General features: G+C 44.6%; 2 long non-coding RNA genes and 1 other non-coding gene across 4 annotated transcripts in view; 1 reads left to right on the top strand and 2 right to left on the bottom strand.

Moving 5' to 3' along the window:
* LOC144236743 (uncharacterized) overlaps positions 1-27,356 on the top strand; it is a 174,002-nt gene that overhangs the window by 30,019 nt on the left and 116,627 nt on the right. The window lies entirely within an intron of this gene.
* On the bottom strand, positions 1,377-13,136 carry LOC144236681 (uncharacterized). 2 transcript variants are annotated; one of them, XR_013336634.1, is made up of 3 exons: positions 13,074-13,136; positions 5,200-5,976; positions 1,377-1,617 (listed from the first exon to the last, which is right to left on the bottom strand). It is a non-coding gene; the product is annotated as an uncharacterized LOC144236681 (long non-coding RNA). The 2 variants fall into 2 exon arrangements; XR_013336633.1 differs by having other exon boundaries at positions 5,200-5,874; positions 13,074-13,130.
* LOC144236800 (U6 spliceosomal RNA) lies at positions 14,163-14,267 on the bottom strand. The gene has a single exon (XR_013336650.1). It is a non-coding gene; the product is annotated as a U6 spliceosomal RNA (small nuclear RNA).

Raw genomic sequence — 27,356 nt, 5'->3', positions numbered from 1 at the left:
CAGAATCTCCCTTTTCTGAGACCCTTCAGGGTAACCAAGGTAGGAAGTATCCATTGTTGATTTCATAAGCCCTGCCTAAAACTCTGTAAATAGTCACTTTATCAAAATCTCCACTAGCCTGGTTTACATGAACCATCTGTTTCTAGATGGGTCTGATACTATTCTTTGTGTTCCTATCTCTCCTTTTGTTGTCTCTCATTCACCTTTGTCCCTTTCCTCTTTCCTAATTTCCTCCCTCTGACTGCCATTGTTAATTTCTATGTATTATCTCCTCTTCCTGATCTTCATTTTGTCTTTTACTCTCTGACATTTATATTCATGCTTTTCATTACAGTAATACTGTATTATTTACCGTATTTAGGGGGTGGAGATGAGTTTCACTTAATGAAAATCTTAAATAGTTTTGAAAAATATAAAAGCAAGTTGTTCTTGCTACCAGAAACGTAAAATGGTATGACCACTTTGAGAAGCAGTCTGGTGGTTTCCTGAAAAGTAAAACACACATTTATAATATGATCTAGCCATTCCACTGATAGGTATTTGGCACCCTCCCCCCACATTGAAAGCACACAAAAAATTTTACATGAGTATTCATAGCATTTTTATTTATAATAGCCCCAAATGGAAACAACTCAAATATCCACCAATAGGTGAGAGTATAAACAAATTGTAGGATATCTATGCAATGGAATACTACTTAACAGCCAAAGGGAATGAACTATTGAGATGTACACAATATGGATGAGTCTTGAAATAGGTTGAGGGGTGCCTGGCTGGCTCAGTCAGTTGAGCGACCAACTTCAGTTCAGGTCATGATCTCAAGGTTCGTGGGTTCGAGCCCCGCATCAGGCTCTGTGCTGACAGCTCAGAGCCTGGAGGCTCCTTCAGATTCTGTGTCTACCTCTCCTTCTGCCTCTCCCCCACCTGCTCTTTGTATGTGTGTGTCTCTCTCTCTCAAAAATAGCTAAACATTTAAAAAATGTTTTAGAAATAAGTAGGTTGAGTGAAAGAAGCCAGACAAAAAAGTTGCATCTGCAGGTCTTCATCTATATAAAAAATGAACTAATCTGTAGTGACAGAAAACAGATGGGTGGTTGCCTGCAGGGGGCAGGGGGCTGAGAGAGGCCCAGGAGAGAGGGATTATAGAGGAGCATGGGTTAACTTTTGGAAGTAATGAATATGTTTACCAACTTGTTATGATGGTTTCACAAATGTAGACGTGTCAAAACTTATCAAATTATGCACTCTAAATATGTGCAGTTATACCTCAATAAAGCTGTTAAAAATAACACACAGTGATGGGCTTAAAGATAGTCTATTGTTAACAAATTACCATAAACAGTGGTTTAAAATAGTATACATTTACTTTCTGATAGTTCTGGTTGATACAAGTCCAAAATCAGTCTCATTGGGCTAAAGTCAAGGTGTTGGTGGGGCTTGTTCCTTTTGGAGGTTTTCAGAGGAGAATCCATTTCCTTGTGCTTTTCAGCTTCTAGTGGCCATCTGTATCTCTTGGCTTGTGGCACCTTTCTCCGCCTTCAAAGGGCATCATTCCAATCTCTGCTGTCATCATCACATCACCTTCTCCTCCATAGTAAGGGCTCTCTCTGCCTGCCTCTTGTAAGTACACTTGTGATCACATTTAGGGTCCACCCCAATAACCCAGGATAATCTCCCCATCTCAAGATCCTTTAAATTTTTTTAAAAGTTTATTTATTTAATATTTTTATTTTGTTTTTGAGAGACAGAGTACAAACAGTGGAGGGGCATAGAGAGAGGGAGATTCAGAATCTGAAGCAGGCTTCAGGCTCTGAGCTGTCGGCACAGAGCCTGATGTAAGGCTCAAACTCATGGACTGTGTGATCATGACCTGAGCCAAAGTCGGACGCTTAACTAACTGAGCCATCCAGGCGCCCCTAAGTTTATTTAGTTGTGTGTGTGTGTGTGTGTGTGTGTGTGTGAGAGAGAGAGAGAGAGAACATGGAGGGGGGGCAGAGAGAGGGGAGAGAGAGAATCTCTGTCATCACAGAGCCCAGTGCAGGGCTGGAACTCACAGACTGTGAGATCATGAGACCTGAGGCCAAATCAAGAGTCAGATGCTTCACAACTGAGCCACCCAGGTGCCCAAGATACTTAAAAAAATTTTTTTATTTATTTTGTGCGAGAGAGAGTGCACATGCACGCACACGAGTGGAGGAGGGGTGGAGAGAGAGGGGGCAAGATAATCCCAAGCAGGCTCCTCACTGTCAGTGCAGACAGTGGGGCTTGATCCCATGGACTATGAGATCCGAAAGTCGGACGCTTAACCGACTAAGCCACCCAGATGCCCCATCATCTCAAGATTCTTAATCATCTCTGCAATGTGACCTTTGCCATATAAGGAAACATTTATAGGTTCTGGTGTTTGGGACTTCCATATCTTATGGGGCCATTACTAAGCCTGCCTCAGATGGTACATCATTTGCTCTGCAAAAATTCATGTTGTTTGGTGTCTGGGAATAGCTTATCTCTTTCTGTTTTGCACTGAAGTATTTATAAGTAGCCCTGGCTCTTGAAGAGGAAAACTTCCAGGTTGGATACTCCCTGAACATCTCACTGTGCAGGAATCACTAACTGTTACTTCTGTGCAGGACACAAGACATCGCCAGTGTAGCAGCCTAAACCTCTCAAACCAATCCTCCCATGGGCCATACATTTTTGTTGCAGAGAGGGCTCAGATGGCTGGGGGAGGATGATCCTTTAGACAAATGTTGCCCATTCTGCCCAAAGCTATTCCCTATTTTAAAGTCTCCTATCTGCCTATGTTAACTCATCTCTAATCATACCCCTGCTTCTTTAAAATACTATCTTTTCGGGGTGCCTGGGTGGCTCAGTTGGTTGGGCAGCCGACTTCGGCTCAGGTCATGATGATCTCACAGCTTGTGAGTTCAAGCCCCGCCTCGGGCTCTGTGCTGATAGCTCAGAGCCTGGAGCCTGCTTCCGATTCTGTGTCTCCCCTTCTCTCTGCCCCTCCCCTGGTTTTGCTCTGTCTCTCTCTCCCTCAAGATAAATAAGCATTAAAAAAAAATTTTTTTTTAAATACCATCTTTTCCAGTCTGACGGGTGAGGTACTAGGAAAATGCTCACCACCTGACTGGTCTGTAGAAAGGGAACCTCAGGGCCCATTTGTAGAGATGTTTCTAGAGAAGCTGCTGAGATGGAGCTGTCATTCCTAAAGAAGGAAGGACCCTTGGGCTTTGCTGACCCTCAACCCTGGCCTTGTGGGGCTTTCTCAGAGGAGTGGAGAGGCTGGGGATAGGATTTGTTGTGCTGGGGAATGATGTTAGAAAGATACCTTACCTTTTAAGAAGACCTCCCCCTGCCCCACCCCCTCAGGGCAGCAGATGGAATCTGAGAGATGCTCTTGTGGCTCACAGCCTCTGGAGTGGCTGCCTCAGATCTGCACTCTGGCCCACACCTACAGGAGGCCCGGGTTGTGGAAGTAGCTCTACTCAATCAAAAATATCTCCACACTGGGAGTTCTCCAATGTATGGTTGCCTCCAAAAGGCAGACAAATGCAAGACTGGAATCTAGACTAGGGAGTTTGTGGTTCTAGCAATGCCCTTGGAGCCCACAGGATGGTCCTCAGTCTGTAAAATGAGGGGGGTAGCTCACATCTGCAAAATACTCTCTTAAAGAAGGGAAGATGGTCCTATTTGTTCCTTTTGCTGCCCTGGCATGCTGGATTTCCTCCATGCAGCATGTAGCCTGGGGATTCTGGCTGACTCTCTCATGCAAAGGGTCAGGTAAGGGGAGATGGAAGTGTTATCCTAGTGTGGACACAGCTGAAGTTCCTTCCCTTGCCTGAAGGGGTCAGCAAAGGCCCAGGCAGGGTGAAGACATCTTGACTCCCAAGAGAGACAATTCTTAAGAGGCCATCAGGCCCAGGGGACAGTCCCTACTGAGCTGCTGCTGTGTGATTAATTTCTCTGCTTGCGCATTGACAGATTCTTGCACAGCGTTCCCCTAACTGCCTGGAGATAGTGGGGCAGGCCTTGGATGTTGGAGAATGGGAGTCTATGTCGGATACAGGAAAGGGGGTGGGCCCAAGGCCCCGGATTGAGGAGAGCCACGAGGGTGTAGAACCCCCCAGCTCTGCCTTCTTGGACGATACCCCTGGGATGTCTGTGTCCTAGCCAGGGCCTGTAATCAAGCCTTCAAGCTAATTGGATGATTTCCGCATAAAATGAAATTGTGGATGAAGAATGGGGATGCAGGAAACAGACTAATGGTCCTAATGCTTTTTCCTCAACTTTCCCTTCTCAATAAAGTACAGTCATCTGACTCCTTGTTTGTGTGCTAGGAAAATTATGACTTCTCCGAGAGGCTCTTCGCAATGATTGTTTTGTTCCTTGTTGTCTGTGCCTAGTTGAGTGGGGACAGGCAGAAGAGACCTTGACAGAAGTGGTCAGTAAGTCACAGTCTGACCCTTTGATGAGCATCTGGCTTCTTTTCCAGTCTCACTGGTTGCCATATTTTCAATATTCAATAATATTTGTTTTTTAATTACAAATGTGTGACAAAAATACATGCTCTTATTATTTTAAAAAAAAAAAAAACAAGAAAGAATAAAACCCCCTTTACTTGACTCCTCCAGTCTACCCCTTCCTAAGAAGAGAGAATCTATCATTGTTGATTTGGGAAATCTCTTTCTCTGTATATGTGGTGGTTTGAAAATATGTCCACAGTATTTGATCCTACTTCCTTCAAATGCTGGAGCCGAATTCCCCTCACCTTAAGTGGAGGATGTACTTAGTGACTTGCTTTTAAAGCATGGAATGTGGTGGAAATGATGGTTTGTGATGTCTGAGATTAGGACTTGAGTGTTATTAGGTCTTTCTCCTCTTTGTCACTCTCTTGAACCACCTGCTCTGGGGAAAGCCAGCTGTTCTGTTGGGAAGACACTCCAATAGACCTAGTGAGAGGCCTGTGTGGTGGGGAACTGAGGCCTCCTGCCAACAGCCATATGATTGAGCCATTAAGAAATTACTGTAATGGATTCTACCACCTCTGAGGGCACAGGCTCTCTGATATCAGGCATTATGCTGCTGAGGGTTTCCCTGTCTTGGAAATAAGTAGGGGACAGAGCACGTACTCCCCAGGTATGCTTTTCTATTGCTAAAGAGTCCCCTAAGCATTTACATAATAGGCATGTTTACCTTCAGAGCTTGGGTTATGTGGTGGTTGCTGATACTTGCTGCCAGTACTATCCTTCAGGATGAGAGGATTTATTACTTCAGTTGCTGGGGGTGCTCTTGGCAGAAGATCCTCAACAATCAAACCCTTCAGGATTTCTTTCACTGAGAGAGACACCATGCCCAAGGTCTTGACCCCTTTCCAGCAGCTCACATCTGATGATTGATGAATGAGTGGTATGGATCCCAGCCCTCTCTCTCCAGCTCAGGAGAGCCCTGAAGGGCACACCATCTTCAGATTCCCCCCGCAGGACTGCTTGAGCCATTGCGCTAAGACCACATTGCAGCTAGACTCCATCCTCTGCCCACCCTGCCTCCCATGCATCCTTTTCACAGGTGTTGGTACTGGAAGGACTTGCTAATAAAACTCCTGCATGTTAATCTTCATCTCAGGGTCTGCTTCCTGGGAAACCCAGGCAGAGATGGAGTATTCTAAGCAAGCAGATGATGAGGTGAGGTTTGAGAGCTGGATGACTGGCACCCGGCTGGCATCACGTGTGGTAGACAGAGCACTGATAGGAGGTGGCAGCGCAGTTGTCCTCTGGTTATGAGCTGTGATCATGTACTGGTGGAAGGGAATGTGTCAGCTGTTGCAAGCCATTTGACACACATAGGGAAAATAGCAGCCATATTGATGCTCTGGAGAAGGATACAAAAACTGAGGGCAATCAATCCGTTATTAAAAGCTAAGTGTCAGATCTGGAGGACCTCTTTGGAGACCTGTAAAGAGGCTCTTATCTCCTGCAGTGAGAGGGCAGAGAAAGCTGAGAATCAGGCTCAGAGCTTAACTGCAAGAGTAGAGAAGCTCCAAAGAAGGTTCGACTCCCAATTGAGGCAAGTCAGCTAGGCCAAGGACAGACAGGCCCTTGAAGGGAAAGAATGGGACCCTGCACATGAGATAGGCTGTCAGAGTTGATACCCCAGAATTATGAATCCTCATTTTCCCCTGGGACCTGAGGAGTAGAAGCAGGAGTGGCCCTGTTAGCCACCACTCCTGGTGACCTGCTTGGGGGGAAATCTCTTTCCCACTCCTCCAACTCTGGCTCCTGTGAATTGAAAGCATTCCCAAGGAGGAAATTCTTTGAATTGGGAAAAGGCCAATGTTCTATTGAACTATAAATTATGGCTGTCACCTGGATACTTTGGGCTACTTGGACAAGGGACAGCAGACAAACAGAGGATTCACCATCCTGACAGGACTAACTGACCCTGACCATTAGGCAAGATAGAGCTGCTGATACACAGTGGGAGCGGGAAGGCTCACATTGAGAAGGCAATGTGGGAAATCTCTTCAAATAGAAACCTCACTCTATTTGTTATAGAAATTTACTTTATATATACATTCTTTTATATACGGTGGAATTATTTTATTGCAAGACCCAGAACAAAACAGAATAACTTACATGGGAACTACCTAATCCTTATTAATAGGGAGTTAGTTAAGTAGATTATGATTTATCTACTCCTTATGGATCATATGCATCTATTAACAGAATGAAGTAGATCTCTGTGTTCATCTCTAAGACATATTAAGTGCATAAGTGCAAATAGTAATGTGCAGAATAGCCTACATAAATCTTTTGATATCAAGAAAAAGATATAAATATGTATGCTGACATAGGTACATACAATATTTTTCCAAGTGATACATAAACATTTTTTAAAAATGTTTGTTTATTTTTGAGAGAGAGAGAGAGACAGTGAGAGTGGGGGAGAGGCAGAGAGAGAGGGAGACACAGAATCTGAAGCAGACTCCAGGCTCTGAGCTGTCAGCACAGAGCCCGACGCGGGGCTCAAACTCATGAACTGTGAGATTATGACCTGAGCCGAAGTCAGATGCTTAACCAACTGAGCCACCCAGGTGCCCCCATAAACATTTTTTTTAAAGTAGTGGTTGCCTTTAGGGAGTGAAATTGGTGGGTTAAAAAATTTTTTTTTATATCTTTCTGTAATATTTGACTTATCTAACCATATCCATGTATTATATTGCTTTCACTTATAGATAATAGCAAATGTCTGGGAAGTGGTAAGCCATTACAATTTTATGCTTTACAATTTTTGTCTTACAAATTATTGCATGCTGCTTAGGAAAAGTCAGGAAAAGAAGTGTAGAGTAGGTTAATATCTTCTCCCTGCTTTTGGGCTTCAAATCATTTGTGAATTATATCGTAGGACTTCAGAAAAAGAAGCCTGTTGAAGCATCCATTTGTGTGTCATTGTCCCAAAACTTCTCACCACCTCCATATTCCCAGTAAGAGGAGACACTTCTTACTGGGTTATGTGTAGTTATAGAAGGTGTCTCTGTGTATGTGTCCCCTGGATTATATCTGACCAAAGGGGTACCATATATCAATGGACACAGTCTTCCCGTATTACCACTCAGAACATCTCTGAGCCTGGGGAATAAGCCTGATTTGGGGCTGTCAGAATCACTGTGACTTCCTCCTTGTTTCCCTCTCTGTGGATTCTCTCTCGGGCACAGGAGTGGTCCTGCCAGCTGGTCTCAGTCAGGGACACTCCAGCTGCTCAGGCATGCTGTAGTGACTTCGGCTGTCAGGCATGCTGTAGTGACTTCGGCTGTAGTGACTCCGGCTCTCTCCTCTTAGGAGCTCTGTTTCCATGTAAATGTGTGAGAGCAAAGAGAGTTATGTTTGGGTTTGTTTGGAAGCTGGGTAGCATCCAGGAACCATATGTCATATTCCATTTGGTACATCAGGGGAGGGCTGATGCAGCTTCATTTGTCTACAGAGTCTGAACCCAAGCCCTCATTCAGTTTAATATCCTTTTACTGCTATGCAAATAACTCACCAAGGAATGGATCGCTCCATTGTCAAATCTTGTAATGTTCCTGGTAACCAGGATTGGTTCCTCACAAAATTACCGGGTTTGGTCAGTGCCTTTAGGTTCTGTCTCTCTTACTCTCCCTGGAAAAGTCATATCTTCCCAGAAAGTGCCAGTTTTTCAGGGGCACGCGGTATTAATGATGCTGCACCTCCAGCATTTTGGTTCAGACACAGGAAACGCAAGAGGACAGTGTAAGGGCTGGGGAAAGGAAGAGCATTTTCTTCCTTCTAACCCAGAACACTTCATGACTCTGCAGTTGACCGTGGTACCCTTGGTCCTATTGTGGGTCTGGGCTGTTCTCTTTCTGTCTTGGGATTAGGATGGCCAGTGACTTCTCTTCAGATTTGATTCGAAGGTGCTAAGGGTATGCTTCTAACCCATGCTTTCTCAATCCAGTTAATTTAACAGGAATTTATTGAGTGGCCACTCTATGATAGTCAAATGATCCCATACTGCCTTAGGCTTAGAAGGTATATATGCTATTGGTAAACAGTGAAAAAACCAGGCAGGTGTCCAGGGGCAGCGAAGCATACCTGAGAATCTGTTTATAGCTCCAGTGCCCATATATCATGAAGCCACAGGATAGTTAGGATGGAGCTGAGAAGATCAGAGAAAGTTCTAAACAGGTGGAATCAAGAAATCTACTTAATTCATACCTTGGATGACCTGTGGAAATAGCTTCCTAGCTACAGTGTTCTGGTGGATAGCTGTCCATTGTAGGATTATGGCATTTGAGTTTTTGCATTTGCTTCTCTCCTAAAGCTGTTCTTCCTCCTGCAGTTCGTGGCAGATGGTGCCACCATTTATCAGTGAGGGCAATTAAGGAGTCTGTAGCCCTGTAAACGCGAGGAGAAGCCATGACCATCCCAGTGGCAATAACCATGGAGGCTCATGGCAATGGCCATGCAGAGGTGCCTGCCTTCTGACTAAGACCTGCCTAGGGAATCTAATTCCTTCCTTTTTCTGGGCTCCAAGGAGTCTATTTATTCTTGGAGTCACTACTGGTGGCCAGGGAAAGTGGCTGCCAGACGCTCCCCGCTCCACGCTTGTCCATGGTAACAGGGCAGGCTAAGCTCTGCTGGGTAATCAACAATCCCCAAATCTCAGTGGCTTAACTGAATAAGAATTGATTGCCTGTGTCAGTGCAGGCTCTGTGGCACGCCCAGGCTGCTTTTCTTCCAATACCGACTCAGGGACTCTGGCTGCTTCCATCTTGCAGCTTTGTCATATCAGGATCCTCCACTTCCAACTACACAAATAGGAGGGAGAAGATGAGCCGAGGTTCTTCGGAGATTTTAGGGGCCCAGCACGGGCAGAAATTGTTACAGCTTCCACAGCATTGCCACGAAGGCTGGAGCTCTAGCCTTTGTATGTTTTGCAGGAGGAGAAACGGGATTGGTGAGCGCTGATCCAGTCTTTGTCACGGTCACACAGAGGCTTCACCCCCCACGGTTATTGCAACTACTTCCCATTTTCCAGCGCTCTTGCAGATCTCTCTCTCTCCCCCCATCACAGTCTACTGGCTTTCTTGATTTTTTTTTCAAACCTCAATGGCACTCAGCATAAAGAGTTGAGACCTAAGGTACTGTCACAACTGGCCACCACACACTTGTTCTGTAATGTGTAATTGAATTAATGGAAAAGGCTAAGGATGTTTGGATTTAGGTGTCTCCACACCAGATTTGAAGAAAAGCCAAGCTGAGGGGTCAGACTGAGCTAACTGCAAGAAGAGCCTTTCAGTTCTGCCTGGGCCCGGATATGCCTCCAGAAATCCTTATCTTCTGGAATCCGGCTGTGGTACAGCGAGTCCACAGAACATGAAGAACTATGGTCAGTTGCAGAAGCATGGAGTTCTGGCTCCAAGGTAACACCTTTTTTCCTTGCCAGCCTTGCACATAGGACTGGTTATGATTCCCTATGTTTTTTTTTTTATTTTTTATTTTTTAATTTTTAGGAGAGAGAGAGAGACAGTGTGAGCAGGGGAGGGTCAGAGAGAGAGGGAGTCACAGACTGAAACAGGCTCCAGGCTCTGAGCTGGCAGTCAGCACAGAGCCCAACGCGGGGCTCGAACCCACGAACCACGAGATCATGACCTAAGCGAAAGTCGGACGCTTAACCGACTAAGCCACCCAGGCGCCCCGTGATTCCCTATGTTTGAGCCAACCCAGGGTTAGTTAGTTATAGCAGTCCTCAGCCCCCCCATTCAATTCTGTTTTTCTCTGTGTGTGTTAACCTGGCCTTGCTCTTCTAGATCAACTAGACAAGAGATCCTTGCTGCTCATTTTCACTGCAGAGAGAGGGTGGGTATTTGAGGCCTGAGCTAGCCTGAGCCTAGCCAGGCCGGTGTCCCAGCATAAACCTGGCCCTGATAGGCACTGAGTTATAGGTCATTTAGTGGCTGCCGGAATTACCAACACATCTGATCTTCCTGCTCCTGCTTCCTGTGTTAGAGTATTACCATTATTATCAATAGGAACTTTACCAATAAATGTAAAACCCTGGGACTTGATGACGTCCTGTTTACCTGTCCTTGGTGTGGCCTTTGCTTCTGTGAGCCATTCACTTACTTCCTCTCCACTGCTGATGGTTGAAGTCTGAGGAAGGGCATCTCTCCTTCTTCCTGGAATATTTATTAGTGTGATGAACTGAGCAGTTTCTTGTTGTTTTTTTGGCGGAGGGTGTCTTCCTATTTATTTAATGACAAATATTCCATATCCATGATTCTCTCCAGTCAGAAGCTCTTTGAGAGCTGTTGGCCTTGGCTAGTTGGAGAATGAAGTCATCTGACGCATCTGCCGTGTGAACGGTGCCACAGTTAGCATCGGGTTTAAACTGGCTTTCAAACCTGCCTATCACCTTGTCAACCTTGGCCTCGTTCATCTGGATGGATACCGGGCCTTTGGTGCTGATGCTGCCGTTGCTGGCTGAGCATTTCGGCCGCATGTACAGGTCCAAGAATTCACCAGTGTTGTTATGGGTGCTGAGGCCACGGCTAGTACCACCACAACTGGGGCACTTCCTTGATGATTCGTTTTTTTCAGCTCTTTTGCCTGAGACCACATTGCACCAACACCAGCTTCTGAGATGAACAAGACAATAGGGCAAGGTGCTTTAAACCTCTGTCACAAACATCCTCTTCTTTGTGCTGAAGCTCTGGCTGATGGAAGTGGTTCACATGTTTCAAACTACTCCTCTAACTTGGGATCTAGGGTTTTCTGGTGTTTCACTAGAATGAATGTTACTAAATGCAGTTGCAGTGGCCTATTCCCATGACTCTTAGTCCTAGGTGGCTGCTTGCCTTTGTTTCATGTCCATGAAAATAGCATGCACCTCACACCCCTGATTTGAGGCATGGCATCTGCACTCTGGCTCTGTGCTCATTCTCCTCCACCTGACTTCCATCCAGGTCTCTCGCATCTAAATCTCCTTAGCATTGACATTAGTAGGAGGGCTAATGAAAAGTAGTCAGGGGAACTACTAGATCCATAATGTGAGAGGAGGTATGGAAAAAACTTTTTAAACCTGTCATAGGAGATGTAAAATCCTAGATTAGCCACATTTAAGTAAAGACTATGAAAAACATGGGACTCGTTTAAAAAATTATAAAAGATACATATGTATATATACCCAGTCTAAGAAATGAAATTGGGTTTAAAAATGATAAAAGATATATATATGCACCCAGTTTAAAAAATGAAATAGCCCGCGCCTGGGTGTCTCAGTCAGTTAAGCATCAAATTCTTGATCTCAGCTCAGGTCCTGATCTCAGCGTCATGAACTCAGGCTCTGTGTTGAGCTCCACACTCTGGGAATGGAGCCTACTTAAAAAATAAAATAGTCCAGAAAAATATCAAATGAAAAGTAAGATCTCGGGGTGCCTGGATGGCTCAGTTAGTTAAGTGTTGGACTTTGGCTCAGATCATGATCTCACGGCTTGTGGGTTCGAACCCTGCATCGAGCTCGGTGGTGACAGCTCAGAACCTGGAGCCTGCTTCAGATTCTGTGTCTACTCTCTCTGTCCCTCCCCTGCTCACACTCTGTCTCTCTCTCCTTCAAAAATAGACATACAGAGAACAAACTGAGGGTTGATGGGGGGTGGGGAAGAGGGGAAAGTGGGTGATGGGCATTGAGGAGGGCACTTGTTGGGATGAACGCTGGGTGTTGTATGGAAGCCAATTTGACAATACATTATATTTGAAAAACCCCAAAAACAAAAATAAAGAGGCATTAAAAAAAAAGTAAAGTGAAATTTCTAGTCCCCTTATATTTTCAATTCTTCCAGAGGCTAACGATTAGGAAAAACAAAAAAGCTGGATCACTACTTCATTTTTTTATAGCAAAATTAATTACACATAAGTCAAGTTGGCATAGAAATGAAACTATAAAAGTACTAGAGGAAAATATAGGAAAAAAACATATTTTAAAAAATATTCTTAATGTATGACACTTTCCCAAGCATGACTCAATAACTGAAGCCATAAAAGGAAAGACTGATACATTTGACCATATCATATTTCATATTTATCTATTTTTGCCTTCTACTTTTTCTATTATAATTTCAAATAGAAGTGATAATATCAGGTATCTGTCATATTCTGACTTCAAATGGAAAGCTTTCAAATGGCCTCATTAAGTTATCTGTGTGTTGTTTTTCTTTTCTTCTTCTTTTTTTTGTAGATACTATTTATGAGGTTAAGGAAGTTTTATTCTTAGTTTGCTATTTGTCATGAATAAATGTTGAATTCTAGCAAATGATTTTTCTACATGAATTTTTATAATGTGATTTTTCTCCTTGAATCATATGGTGAATTATATTGGTTGATTTTTTTAAAAAAAGATTTTGTTTTTTAGAGCAGTTTAGGTTTACAGTAAAATTGAGAGGAAGATACAGAGATATACCTTCTGACCTCACACAATGCATGGCCTCCCCAATTATCAATCTCACTTATCATAATGGTGTTTTGTTTTTTTTTTTCTTCTAAGGATGAACCTACCTTGACACATCATAAGCACCCAAAGTCCATGGTTTACCTTAGAGTTCACTCTTGGTGTTGTACATTCTGGGGTTTGGACAAAAGTATAATGACACGTATCCATCATTATGATGTCATATAGTATTATCATTGCCCTAAAAATTCTTTGTGCTGTGCCTGTTCATATCTCTCCCAACCTCTAAGCCCTGGAAACTACTGATCTTTTTATTATCTCCGTACTTTTTGTCTCTTCCAGAATGTCCTATTAAAAATTTTTTTTTCCTTAATGTTTATTTAGTTTTGAAGGAGAAAGAGAGAGACAGCATGAGCGGGGGAGGGGCAGAGAGAGGGTGAGACAAAATCTGAAGTAGGCTCCAGGCTCTGAGCTGTCAGCACAGAGCTTGATGTGGGGTTCCAATTCACAAGCTGCGAGATCATGACCTGAGCTGAAGTCCAACGCTTAACTGACTGAGACACCCAGGTGTCCCCAGAATATCCTATTATTGGAATCCTACAGTATGTAGCCTTTTCAAATTGGCTTCTTTCCTCTAGTAATATTCCTCTAAGGATCCTCCCTGTCTTTTTATATTTGATAGCTCATTTCTTTTTAACACTGGCTAATATTCCATTGTTTGGATTTACCACTGTTTATTTATCCATTCACCTACGGAAGAACATCTTGTTTGCTTCCAAGTTTTGGCAATAATGAATAAACCTGTGGCAATAATGAATAAACCTGCTATAAACATCTATGGGCAAGCTTTTGTGTGGACATAAGTTTTCGGCTCCTCTGGGTAAATATCAAGGATTAAAGTTGCTGGAACGTGTCATAAGACTATGTTTAGTTTTGCAAGCAACTACCAAACTGTCTTCCAAAGTGGCTGTTCCATTTTGCAATCTTTTTTTTTTTTTTTACAAATAGTTTATTGTCAAGTTGGTTTCCATATAACACCCNATTCAAGAGTCTCTCATGGTTTGCCTCTCTCCCTTTCCCCCGCCATTTCCCCCCTTCTTCTCCCCCTTGTTCCTCCATCAAGCTCCTCCTAATCCTCCTATATGTGCAAACATATGATATTTGTCCTTCTCTGCCTGACTTATTTCACTCAGCATAAAAATATGGAACACTTCACGAATTTGCGTCATCCTTGCTCAGGGGCCATGCTAATCTTCTCTGTATCGTTCGAATTTTAGTATATGTGCTGCCGAAGCGAGCACCCATCTTGCAATCTTCCAGCAGTTCCAATAGCATTTGCTATTGTCAGAGTTCCAGATTTGGACCATTCTAAAAGGTGGATAGTGGTGTCTCCTTTTAATTTGCATTTTCCTGATGATATATGATGCGGAACATCTTTTCATTTGCTTATTTGCCTTCTGTATATCTTCTTTGGTGAGGGATCTGTTAAGATCTTTGGTCCATTTTTAATTGGGTTGTTTTATTATTGTTGAATTTTAAGAATTCTTTGTATATTTTGGATAACACTCCCCTATCAAATGTGCTTTTGCAAATATTTTCTCCCAGCCTGTGCTTTGTCTTTTAATTCTCTTGATATTGGGTTTTGTGGAGCAGAAGTTTTTATTTTAACTAAGTCCACCTTATTGATTATTTCTTTCAGGGATCACTCACTCCCCACAAACCGTGTTGACCATGAAATAGTAAAAATATAAACTTTTGCTTCCCAGGAAAGTCTATAAGANGCACAGAGCCCAGTGTGGGGCTCAAACCCATGAACTGTGAGATCATGACCTGAGCTGAAGTCAGACACCAAACTGACTGAGTCACCCAGGCACCCCAAGAAAAACATTTTAAAACACCAGCACTTTTTCTGTTCTGTTAAAGGTGCAAATTAGAATTCATCTTTGGGAAGCAGAGGCCTTTCTTTTTTGATAGCATGAAAAAATTTCAGTGGGCTTTTTGATTCTGCAAAATCGGTAAAATACTGTTCTGGGGTAGAGAGGTACAAGACAGCAAAGAAACAAACTTAAGCAGGTAACTCCACAGTTTGTTTTCCCTGTGGGTAGACTTGTCATTGCAGATGACGAACCTTAGGTTTTCTTTTTCACTGGGCTCAGAAGAGCTAGGAGGTCTAGTTCTCAGGCAGAGAAATAGTTGGCATCTGTAACTCTATTGCAGGTGGGTGGGTGTCTGTGTGCAAAGAAGAGCACTGATAATCTCCTCTGAGTGGTTAACCGAGGGAATCTGGAGAAAATGCAACTAGTTACCAGTTTACATTTTCCTTTCTGCAGTGCTACTGGGTCTTGTTATCATATAAAGCTTAAGCATAGTTTTGTGAAGTTACATCTGAGGAATAATTTTGTGTTACAACACAGGAATATATATAGTAGTGGATAGAGATACAGACTTGGAAGAAAGTGGTTTGAAGGAAGAATTACCATGTGGAGAAGCTAGTGATGCCATGAAAAGATGGATCTGTGGCAGAGATAGGCAGGAGTCAAGACACAGGCAAGGGGGACAAGGGACAATTGGGATGCATCTTTAAGCATTCCTTGGGCATAATCGGAAGTATTTAGGAAGGTTTTGGAAACCAGGTAAAAGATGGGATTTTTCTATAAGTAAGTAGGATGGGGATTCAGGGTTCTCATACTAAGGGAAGCATGATCCCTGGTAGCTAGAGAAGGTAGGAATGTCTGGGTTATATTTAAAAATAATTGCTTAATTACCCAGTAGTGGGCCATACACGGGTAGATTATAGATGCCTAAATTTGGCAGGAAAGGTAGCTTTGGGTTGGGGCACAGCAGATGTCAAATCAATATAACAGATGAAGAGAGACATGAAAAATGATTCCTTACCTACCCACCTCCAAAACATGATGGGTGCATTAAGGAACATGCTATGGACTAGAAAACAAGGGTCTAAACTCTCCCCTGGTTTTACTCCCAGTCAATGTATAACCTTGACCGTGTTCTCTGATCTCCTACCCATCAATTTCCTCATCTGTTAAAAGAATAAAGAATGATGACAAATATTCTGGAGTCTTGTCCCACCCCAACGGTCTGTGGTGCTAGCAGTAAGTAGAAAAAGAAAGAAGGCAGACTTTGTCTCTTGGGTGAGGCAAACACAGCCACAGGGGTAGAGATTTCAAACTCTTATGTTTCAGAGGGTTCATGCAGGTATTCTAAAAAAAAATGGGCTGGAAATCTAGAGTTTTATGGGGGTTTCTGTGCTTTCTAAAATGTTGACAACCAATTCAACTTTTAAAACAATAGTTTGGGTCTACGAAACATATCCGATTGACATACTGCCAGTCTGGAGGCCTGTTCGAGGAAGGAAAGGGGGAGAAGGAGAGAGAAGGGGTCGGTGTATTAAGAGAGTGTGTTGGTGGAGGACACAGAGACTTAGTTTTAGAGGAAGGAAGAGAATCCTTGTTCTTCTGTTATAGCTTGTAAATAGGTAGCATTGGGAGATCTTCCTGTCTTCCACTTGCTCAGTCTGAGGCATAGAAGGTGTGAATATTTGTTTTCTACTGAAAGGACATTTGAAGTTGATGGCATGAGTCACATTCTTGATATACTGTACTTTGAAATATTTGAATTTATATTAGATAATAATTCACTAAAGTTGCCAAATGTTCTAGAAGTAGTCTCAGGGCAACTAATACACATGTCTTCTAGTGTCTCCCCTCAGAAGAACTCTACTGGCCTCAATCCTTATGTCCCTACACACCCAGTGCACAAAGGCACTCCTTTCTCACAGTCCATGGAGACATTGGCACTATTATAGTTAATCCTTCAGATGCCGTGACACATACTAGGTCATTGTACCTGTAAGCCCTTGGGATCACCTTTTCATCTTTCAGAATCACCTGAAAATGTATTTTGGTTTATATGAATGTGGCCCATAAAACAAAAAAAAGTAAGAGGTTCAGAGTGGTTTTCCTCTTCCTGTCTCTTCTCACTATCGTCAGTGCTTACGCCTATCACCTTGCTCACCTCTGCAAAGTCTCACTGACTGTTCCCCTATGGGAAGAAGCTGTACCTCTTCCCATGATGGGAGAGGCATGTGGCTGGATAAAAGAGCCTGGACTGCATGCCTTCCCATCTGTGCCTCTCCATCCTCCCCTACCTCCACCACCCGCACTCTCCTTCTCCCTCCACCCCTCTCCTTGTCAGGTACTGGCCATCAGGAGTCACCTTCTTGGAGTGAAGTCCACCTAACTGCTTGGGCGGTTGTGGTGCTGGCTGTGAAGTGGAATGATGAGGTGTGATTCTGCTCACTCTTCTGTCAGCCCTTCTGGAAGGTTCAGGCCATCCTAACTTTTATTGAAGCAGAGGCCTCTGTGTTTCCTGCTTCCTGCCCATGGCCTCCCATCTTCAGCCCCAGCCTTGGGACAGAACTGTAAGTCATTGAGGCCCAACCCGAGGCTTTGGCAGCCTCAGCAAAGTTGGTGTGGATGGAGGACCCTGGGATTACGGGGCGGGTGTGCAATAGAATGAACTAAAGTATCTCCAAGGGAGAAGACATGAGCACGTAGGGCCACCTGCTCTGCTTGGCGCTGGATTCCTGGAACATCTTACCTTGGTAGGATGACCACCAATCTGAAGTCTTTAGCTAAGCAGACCCAGGTCCTCACTGTCCTCTTACTCATGATGTTCAGACCATTGGCAAATGCCCCAGCTTATGAATTTACTAAAATGGATTTGTGGCAGGATATTTTGCTCCCATTAATCTACCAGCTAAAGCGTTGATGATGTCATGTCAGCCAAGTCAGAGCCTTTTACCCCTGAGAACCTAATTCTTATCAGAAATTTGCTTGGGAAATAGGAACTTACTAAATGGAATTGGATTACTTGAGGAGACATTTTGTTCAAATTGAATGCCAATTTGTCATCCATTTCAACTGAGAGGTTTTCCATGGGGGCCACGTGTTTCCATTGTCTTTCTCCTTGCAGATTGCTTGAGAATCTTTTGCATTTTTCCCACTATCAACCGTGTTGTTCAACAACACTTCATAACTTGTTATAATTTTTCAAGGTTGTGTATAAACGTCTGGGTTGTATTGGGGCGCCTGGGTGGCTTAGTCGGTTAAGCGTCCGACTTTCGCTTAGGTCATGATCTCGCGGTTCGTGGGTTCGAGCCCCGCGTCGGGCTCTGTGCTGACTGCCAGCTCAGAGCCTGGAGCCTGTTTCAGTCTGTGACTCCCTCTCTCTATGACCCTTCCCTGCTCACGCTGTCTCTCTCTCCTAGAAATAAATAAAACATTAAAAAAATTTTAAAAAAAAAGTTTGGGTTGTACTTAGATTTGCCACTTTGTGACATGTACACTGGCCCCTTAAACTCCACAGTGAGGTTCGTCAGTTCATACAGCATTACTACCAGGCTGTTAATACTTTCCACTTGCCTCACTTCCATACACTGAGGAAATTAGTCCTTTTATCATATGCATTTTGAATATTCTGTCTCAGTTTGTTTTGTCATTACGAACCAGAAATTCTATGTTTTTTCACAGTCAAATTGGCCAATCTTTTGTGGCTTGGAAGATTAGATATTTTAGTGTTTGAGACCATTGACTAAAATGTCTTTAGTGAAGGGAGAAAAGGAATGTTGTTGAGACAGTTTGCTCCTGAAGGGCTGAACAAAGAACAACGAACAGGGGCCTCCATGTCCCCAACCAACTAGGCAGGCTATTCATCATCCAGGAATCTTACCTCATGACACTTCTCGCTCCATACTAAGTTGACATCCAAGAGTATTGTGTGAAGAACTGTCTACTGGGAGAACATCCCTCACCACTCTCCTGAAAGGCCACACAGTGGAGTGGTGGTAACCAACATATCACCTGGCCTCCATAAGCCTTCTCTACAGCAGATGCTCCCCCCTCTAACACGAATACCATGATGGTATTTTGGATCCCCTGGTTCAGTGTCAGCTCACCCCTTGAATTTAATAGCCCTCAGAAGTTGTGTGTATTCCCTTTTCCTCAGTGCATTTTTTTTCCTTTTTGTAAATGGTTGCAGGTCCTACCAGGGAAGGATTTAGGAAATACTTATGTATGCTTGCACGCTATTGCATGTCTGGCTACAGTGGGTCATCCCTTCATTCAATGGGCTTTGGGTCTAGAAACTAATAAGAGATTGTGATTTTTCACTGTGGTGATTGCTCAACAGCTCTTTCCTCTCCCTTCCCCCACCCCACTCCACACTTCCTGCTGAGTTATGCAAGTCAAATAACACTCTACCTGGATGTTTATCTCTACTGACCACAGGGCACTATGGGCTATTAGCTTTTGACGCAGAACTCTGGGTCAGATTCTGTTAGTGACTCACACTTTGGCTTGGGACACTTAGATGGTAGTTCTCTGGCCTCATGTAATAACCTTTTCTAAAATTGCCACCTCCAGAGCCTTTGATTCCTTTCTCAATACTCGGCCAAGGCAGTTCCAGCATCTTCACCACACTTGTTGTAGGCTATTGTCGTGTCCAAGTTTTAAGGAGCCATCCCAGCAATGTATAGAGTCGGCTCTAGGTGACCTTGCCAGGATGTTAAATCTGAATTGTGGAAGAATGCTCCCAAATCAATCAACTGCCCCCTGTCCAACCTTATTTTTCTCCTCTTGGTCCAATGCGCTCAAGAGCCACTTATACATAGTCTCCCAGGTTATACTGCAGGAGGCTGGGGCTTGAGCCGTTGGAATCCACTGAATCTACTTTCAAAAGCTGAGAGCAAGGATCAGTTATCCACCAGCTCCCAGGGATTGTCCCAGGGCTTGTTAAGGCTTGTTAACCCCCTTGCAGTTTCAGACTACCCATGAGTCTCATGCCATAGCATTAGGGACGCACTGCAGCTGAGGGAGGTGGTGTCAATTTACACCTGCATGACATTTATTGCTGCAGCAATGGAAAGAATAAAGGAGGAGTCGACAGCTTGTGTCCAGCTCACTGGCACTTTGTGGTTATCTTTATACTTAAAAGGAAAATCTAATACATATTACTTAAAAATATCTAAATGTGCTATAAAGTAGTAGATTCTTTAATATTTTCTCCTATTGCTTAAAACTGAAGTACTTTTGGGGCGCCTGGGTGTCTTAGTTGGTTAAGTGTCCGACTTTCGCTTAGGTCATGATCTCGCGGTTCGTGGGTTCGAGCCCCGCGTCAGGCTCTGTGCTGACTGCCAGCTCAGAGCCTGGAGCCTATTTCAGAGTGTGTATCTCCCTCTCTCTCTGACCCTCCCCTGCTCATGCTGTCTTTCTCTCTCTCTCCCCTAGAAATAAATAAAAATATTAAAAAAAAACCAAAACTGAAGTACTTTCAAGTACTTGAGAAATACTCCAGAGACTTTGGACCAAGGCTCTGTTGGAGGAGACCCTTATGTCATCACAAGCGCACCCCAGATTATGCTGTTAAAAAAAATAAGGTGAAAGCAAAGGGACGCAAGACTACGTTGTTCCTCGTCCCATATTATATGACCACAAGAATTCTAGAAACTTGACCTGACTGTATCAGACCTGTGGAGGCTCTGGCTTCCCCAGAGGCTGCTAACAAATGAGGAAATCGAGGAGAGTTCATAACTCATGGGGTGAACTTGGACCAGTGAGAGACAGGAGCTGGGAAGGAGCTGACAGATAAAGTTGTTGTCCTTTCTGTCCCAGACAGATGGTTCTGAGGCATTGTGATTCTCCTCAGCCTCTCCCAGATGTCATGCATGACTGAGCAACTGGCAGTGTTCTCTGCGAGCCTCTGAACAGCTCTGCAACACACCCTCTTGAGTTTGCTTGCCCTCTGTCCCCCACTCACTGCCCTTTGTCCTTCACTTTCACTGCCTTGCCATTCAATAAAGTGTTAGTGTGTAAGCTTTGCCTTGAGTTCAGATTTCTAAGGCCCCCACCGAGACATAGTGTGATAATGGGAGTTGCCTGGGGTTTGGATTCTCAACATAATGACAAAGCGCAATCACAGCCTTCAAGCTCTGTCCTGCTCAGTTCTGTCCTATGAGTTTCAGACCCCCAAAAGAGGCACATGTACTAGATGGTCAATGCTTCTGTACCCCCAAAGGCCCGGCTCACACCGGGAGCTCAGCCTTGCCAGGCTCAGTCCAGCTCAGGCCTCTGGGGTTTGCCTTCCTACAGTAGACATGAGGGCCAGTAAGGATCTTTTCTCTTGATTATATTCAGGGAGGAAAAGCCAGACCAGCACCACAGGAATGGCCTTCTAATCAAGTTAAAAGGGAGGCAGAAGACCAAGATTACTAACCACATTTTGTCTCAGGCATGGGGAAAGTACAACCAGTCCAGTGTGTATGGCAGGGGAGGGGAACGAGTGAATTGCTTCCTCCTGAGCCTGAACTCCATGCCTCTAGAATTGACCACGGCACCCGGTGCCACCTGATGTCATTCTTCTCTTGGCATCACAGCAGTTAGCTTGTGGATTAGGACTGGTGAGCTGGTAGATTTGGATGCGGCAGCACAAAAGGGAACTTTGAGATTACAGTGCCTGCACCCCAGGCATAACTGGTCTCTCCCTGCTTTTGGCTCAGACTGACCCTGACTGGAAACAGCATGAAGTATAATCATTTAAACAACTTCAGCCTTTCCCATCAGTTCAATTCAGTTCAACTAATATTTATCAGGTGACTGCTCTTTGATGACCAAGTTATCGTACTCAGTACTTTAGGCCTAGCACATGCTCAGCGCATTGTGAATGGCTGTTGTTGAGGCCGGGGAGATGGGGGACTGGGTAGTAGAGAGGAGACAGGTCCACAGGGGCTCACTTAGGGTATGAAACTCCTGGAGGAACAAGAGCAAATCTGGAAGGGTAAGGAGCTGGCAGGGTGCGATCTTACTGTGTGTTCTCAGCAAGAAGGATGCCCAGAATCCTGGTTCCAGAACCCTATCGCTGCTAATCCCTGCCTGGCTCTTCGGCAGAGAGTTGAATCTCAGCATGCCCCCTGAATTCACCTTCCTTCTCTAAATCTCCTCCCTCTTCTGGGCTCATCTCTCCACCGTCTCTCCTGTGAGAGCTCTGTGCTACTGTGGATGCTTATATCTATGGTGACTGGTTATGTGTTTATACAATGACAAGGCTGTCCTGTGGGGCCATAGGTTCAGGCCATACATACTCCTCTGGTGTTGCTGGAAGCAGATGGCCTTGGGTACTTGTGTCAGTTATCAGGGAGACTCTGGGCTTTTTGAAAAGGGATGCCCCAGGGAGGACTTAGCAGGGGAGAAGAAAACTCCTTTCTCTTTCTGGACCTTGGTCTCTTGGGCTTTGAAGAGTCTAGTCATACTTGAGGTCACTACCAGGCTGAGGGAAAGATGGCCTGTGCCACATGGGAATTATGTGTGTTCTAGATCCATATCTGAGACTTCCAGGCAGTTTGACATTTGAGAGGGAAAGAAGCTGGAAGAATTATGAAGCCACCGCATCTGCCTAGGCTTAATTTGCCCCAGGGATTCTGCCCTAATACGTAAGGAGCCATGGGCTTTGATGCCGTCCTGAGAGCCTTCCGCCCTTGATATGGGTATATGGCTTAATTTGCTTGTACCAAGTTATCTTGGGCAACTTGGTGCCATCCCCATCCCTTCCCCCATTGTCCTTGACACTGCAGGGAAGTCTGGAGCTCCGTTTCCCAATATCACTTTCCTATATGCCTCTGGGTTAGTCTGCCGATTAAAGGTACACACAGGACATTTGGAAGACGGAAGAGAAGTTAGCGTCTCTGTTGGCCGTTGTGAACAGATGCTTGGACATATGGTGGACATATGATTTGCTGTAGCCTCCAGCTACCTCCCGAGAAGCACCTGCTTTGGTGTAGACAGCTGGATTGCTGTCAGCAGCTTCCCTAGGCTGCTCCCGTTCCTGATTTCATGAACCAGCCACCGTCTCCATATTGCTTCCCCACCCCTTCCAACCATTGTGCATTCCTCTAAGACCTTTCTCCTTGGGATACATAGGTGCTTCTCCTCTGCGAGAGCCCTGACTGATGACCAGTGCTGCAGCGCCTCCTCGCCTTTCATGAGGGCGGTCCCAGGGTGGTAGAGGGCAACCCTCACTCCTGGCAGATTGATTAGCATAGGAGGCCAGGCAGCTTCTGGATAATTCCTCCAGCTCTGTGACCAGAGGTCCTTCCTGTACAATGACAGTCACTTCTAATGGAGCAGAACATACAGGGTCAGTTCCTACGGCCTCTCCCCTCATAGCTTTCTTGGTTTGCTGGATCTTAGCCTGACTAAAACCCTTCACTTAAGAAGGGCTGATTGGCTAATGCGTGACACGGCTGTAGCCTAAGATCACTGTAGTGAACAATGCTGAAGGAAAGGGATGGACGGCCACTGCTAGTGTCTGGGCCAGATGGGGACTGCTTCCTCAAGAGAACAGGTGTGAATGTGTGTGTCACACAGAAACTCTTGTCCATTGTCATGGACCCATAGTTCCTTTTTAAAATTTTTATTCATTTATATATGTATTTTTAACATAAGTATATGGGTAAGTTGGCCTTTGGGGACAGAGAAAAACATAGGGATGCAATGACTCAGTGCCTTGCATGCTGTAAGGGCCATTGTAGCAGACACCGCCAGTGCTTTGTCTGTTCGCCCCGGCACCCAGCATTCCCAGACAGCAGCCTAGGCAAGCACTGGTGATGACGCCTGACAGCTTTGGCCGACCAGAGGATGTTCGGCATGGGAGCGAGGGAGGCCAGAAATGCCAGGAAGGTTTTCAAACAAGGGTGAATGGGACCGGAGAGATAAATACCCCCATCTGCTTTGCCTTTCACTGAGGACAACTCTGGGTCATTTTCCATTTCTGCAGCACATCCCATGGCAGGTTCTCCTGGGGGACCGAGCCCGGTGGCTAGGGTTGCCAGATTTAGCAGATAACACTACAGGACATCCAGTTAAATTTTAATTTCAGATAAATGATATATATCCTTTTTGTATAATTATGTGCCTTGCAATATTTGGAACATACAGATACCAAAAATTTATTTTTGGTTTCTCCGAAATTCAGATTTAACTGCGAATTCTGTATTTTATCTGGCAAAACCTACCAGGAGCTCAAAACAGTTACTTGCTCATTGGGGCACCCTGTCTTCCTTCCTTTCCGTCACCCTCGCTTGTTGGTTCTTCTAGGGAAGTCACCTCTGAAATGAACTGCTCTGCCTTAGTCCTGCTTTCAAGAGTGTGACCAGATGGCTTCTGCCCGACCAATGCTGTGGCCCTGGGAAGTCTCTGAAATGAAAGCCTCAGGGATGACAGCTTAACTTTCTGGCAGCTATTAGAATGGTTGCTGAAAATAAACAAGTTTGACGACAGGAGAATAGAGTTGCATTTTGTGTAGACCTGGTTTGTTGGCTGAGTTTTGTGTATGTTGTCTGTGTATTGCCTCTTGAATCTTCACAAAACCACTATGGCCCAGGAACTAGTATTTGCCACTCTTACCCATGGCCATTTAAGAATGCCAAGTGATTTCCCCGTGTTATAGTTGGCAAGTGGTAAATTCAGGATTCGAACCCAGGCTGTCTGCCTCTAGAGCCTATGGTCTTATCCATTCAGTACACTGGTAGCCAAGGGAAGACTGGAAGGCAGGAGGGGCCCAGTTAAAGAGATGGTTTTAGTTCTACCACCAAAAGCTATTTAGGGTCCCCACTAAAGCAGGGGCAGCAGGGATCCAGGGCACGTTTCTCTGGTTTGGTCTGTGAGGTTTAGTGACTGACTGGTTCTGAGAGTAATTACCTCCCAGCCTCATTTGTCACCCTATCCCTTGCCTTCCACCAACACCCCACCCTCAAGTGACACTGGCCTTTTTTCTTCTCGTAATCGAAAGGCTTTTACACGCAAGGGTTCATCTTCTGTTCCCTTGCCTGGAAGTGCCTTTGCGTCCCCCTTCCTTTTCTCCTTTACACTTTCATCTTTCAGGCCTCAGCTTATTTTTTTATTTTTTATTTATTTCTAGGAGAGATAGAGAGAGACAGCGTGAGCAGGGGAGGGTCAGAGAGAGAGGGGGTCACAGACTGAAACAGGCTCCAGGCTCTGAGCTGGCAGTCAGCACAGAGCCCGACGCGGGGCCCGAACCCACGAACCGCGAGATCATGACCTAAGCGAAAGTTGGACGCTTAACCGACTAAGCCACACAGGTGCCCCAGGCCTCAGCTTATTATTTTTGTGTTGTAGCAAGATATGTATAACATACAATTTACTATAGTAATGAGTAAAATTTTTTTTTTAATTTCAGTATAGTTGACACACAGTGTTACATTCGTTTCAGGTGTACAACACAGTGATCAGACAAGTCTCTATGTTATGCTGTGCTCACCACACACGTAGCTGCCATCTGTCACCATGCAAAGCTGTTACAAAATCACTGAGTGTGTTCCCTATGCTGTGCCTTTCACTCATGGCACATTCAGTCCATGACTGGAAGCTTGTGTCTCCCACTTCCCTTCTCCATTTTGTCCGTCCTCCCTACTTCCTTCTGGCAACCATCGGTTCTCTGTATTTATAGGTCTGATTCTGCTTTTTGTTTGTTTTTTCATTTGTTTTGTTTTTTTATAGTCTACATATGAGTGAACTTACATGGTATTTGTCTTTCTCAGTCTGACTTATTTCACTTAGCATAGGTGAACCATGCTCTGGGTCCAACCGTGCTTTCGCAAATGGCAAGATCTCATTGTTTTTTATGGTTGCTGTTGCCGTATGACTCTGAAGTATATGGTTCAGGGGCGTGAAGTATATTCATATTGCTGTGCAGCCATCACCACCATCCATCGCCAGAACTCTTCATCTTCCCACACTGACGCCATTCTGAGACCATCCCTTTTCTGTGTCTTTCAACTCGGCTACGAACTGGCATGTTTTGCCAACTTCCCAGTGGCTCACCTTGGGTCACCATGGGAGAACAATGGTGGCGGGGCACAGATCAGTCTCAGGAGTAACTCTTCCACATCCCCACAACCTCACCCCTCTTGTGGGTTTGTCTCCCTCTCTCACTACCTTCAGTGTTTCCTTTCCTTTCTTTTCAAAACTCAACTCTCCAAACGATGGGCCCAGTTATCATGGTTTCTCACCCTTTTGAGTCATCCTTGTAAGCAAGAGCCACATCTGTCCTGGTGAAGAGAATATTTTCTGGCTCCAGCAGGTGTACATCCTGGCCCATGGGGTCCATGCCACATGGAGCTGCGGTTCCACCATGGCACCCATTCTTCTCCCACAGTCCTTTCCGGCTGCCTACCTGCAGGCAGAGACAGCGAGTCTGGGGATGTATGCTTGATTGTTCCTTTGTTCTCTTACTGGGCATGCCTCTGCTCACCGTGCTACATTTGTCTTATGAAACCAGCTTATGGGGTGCTTGGGTGGCTCGGTCAGTTAAGCTTCAACTTTGGCTCAGGTCATGATCTCACAGTTTGTGAGTTTGAGTCCCGTGTTGGGCTCTGTGATGACAGCCCAGGGCCCGCTTCAGATTTTGTGTCATCCTCCCTCGGCCCTCTTCAGCCTGTGTTCTCTCTCTGAAAAATAAATAAATAAACATTAAAAAAATTAGACTACATCCTAAAAACATCTATTAAAAAACAAAACAAAACCAGCTTAAATCCCTATGCAGGCTCTTTATTTATTTTTGTTCATTATTCTATTCAGGAGATTTGTTTTCTCCCCCTGAAATTTCCAAAGATTCTTTCACTGAGGCCTGTTCACACAATAGATGCTAAATAAATGGCGAATGAAAGAATGACTAAATGGCATTGTTCGTAAATATTTCAGTTAACATCTCTAGGCCCCTACAAAGAAGAATCTTTTGGCTAGCCATTTTGAATGTTTGAGTATCTACACATCCAAAGGTAGATTGCATCAAGTTTCTTTTTTTTTTTTTAATTATTTATTTATTTTGAGAGAGAGAGAGGGAGAAAACGAGAGCATGAGTTGGGGAGTCTGACACTTAACTGACTGAGCCACCCAGGCACCCCGCCATCAAGTACCTTTTAAATGTTTTCATGAAGAGTTGCCTCTTTGGCTCAGTGGGGTAAGCATTGGACTCTTTCTTGATTTTGGCTCAGGTCATGATCTCATGGTTTGTTGGGACCAAGCCTCCTATTGGGCTCTGTACTGACGACAGCATGCTCTCTCTTTCTCTCAGTCTCTCTCTCAAGTAAGTAAGTAAATAAAATGTTTTCACTAAAACAGTGTTTTTTCACCTTTTTGCGTCTTCTTCCTCCTTTACCTCAACCCACAGAAAGAAGTACATTTTCTATTGCAACCCACCCCACACCCATATCCACACCCCCACCCCTGTACATCCTCACCTCCACACATCTCCTCTCCTCCCCACTCACCCACCTACACCTTGCACACCTACCTCTA

This window comes from Crocuta crocuta, unplaced genomic scaffold, assembly GCF_008692635.1.
Source record: "Crocuta crocuta isolate KB4526 unplaced genomic scaffold, BGI_CrCroc_1.0 scaffold175, whole genome shotgun sequence".
Classification (NCBI taxonomy): Eukaryota; Metazoa; Chordata; class Mammalia; order Carnivora; family Hyaenidae; genus Crocuta; species Crocuta crocuta.
This window is presented reverse-complemented; position numbering and strand designations above follow the sequence as displayed.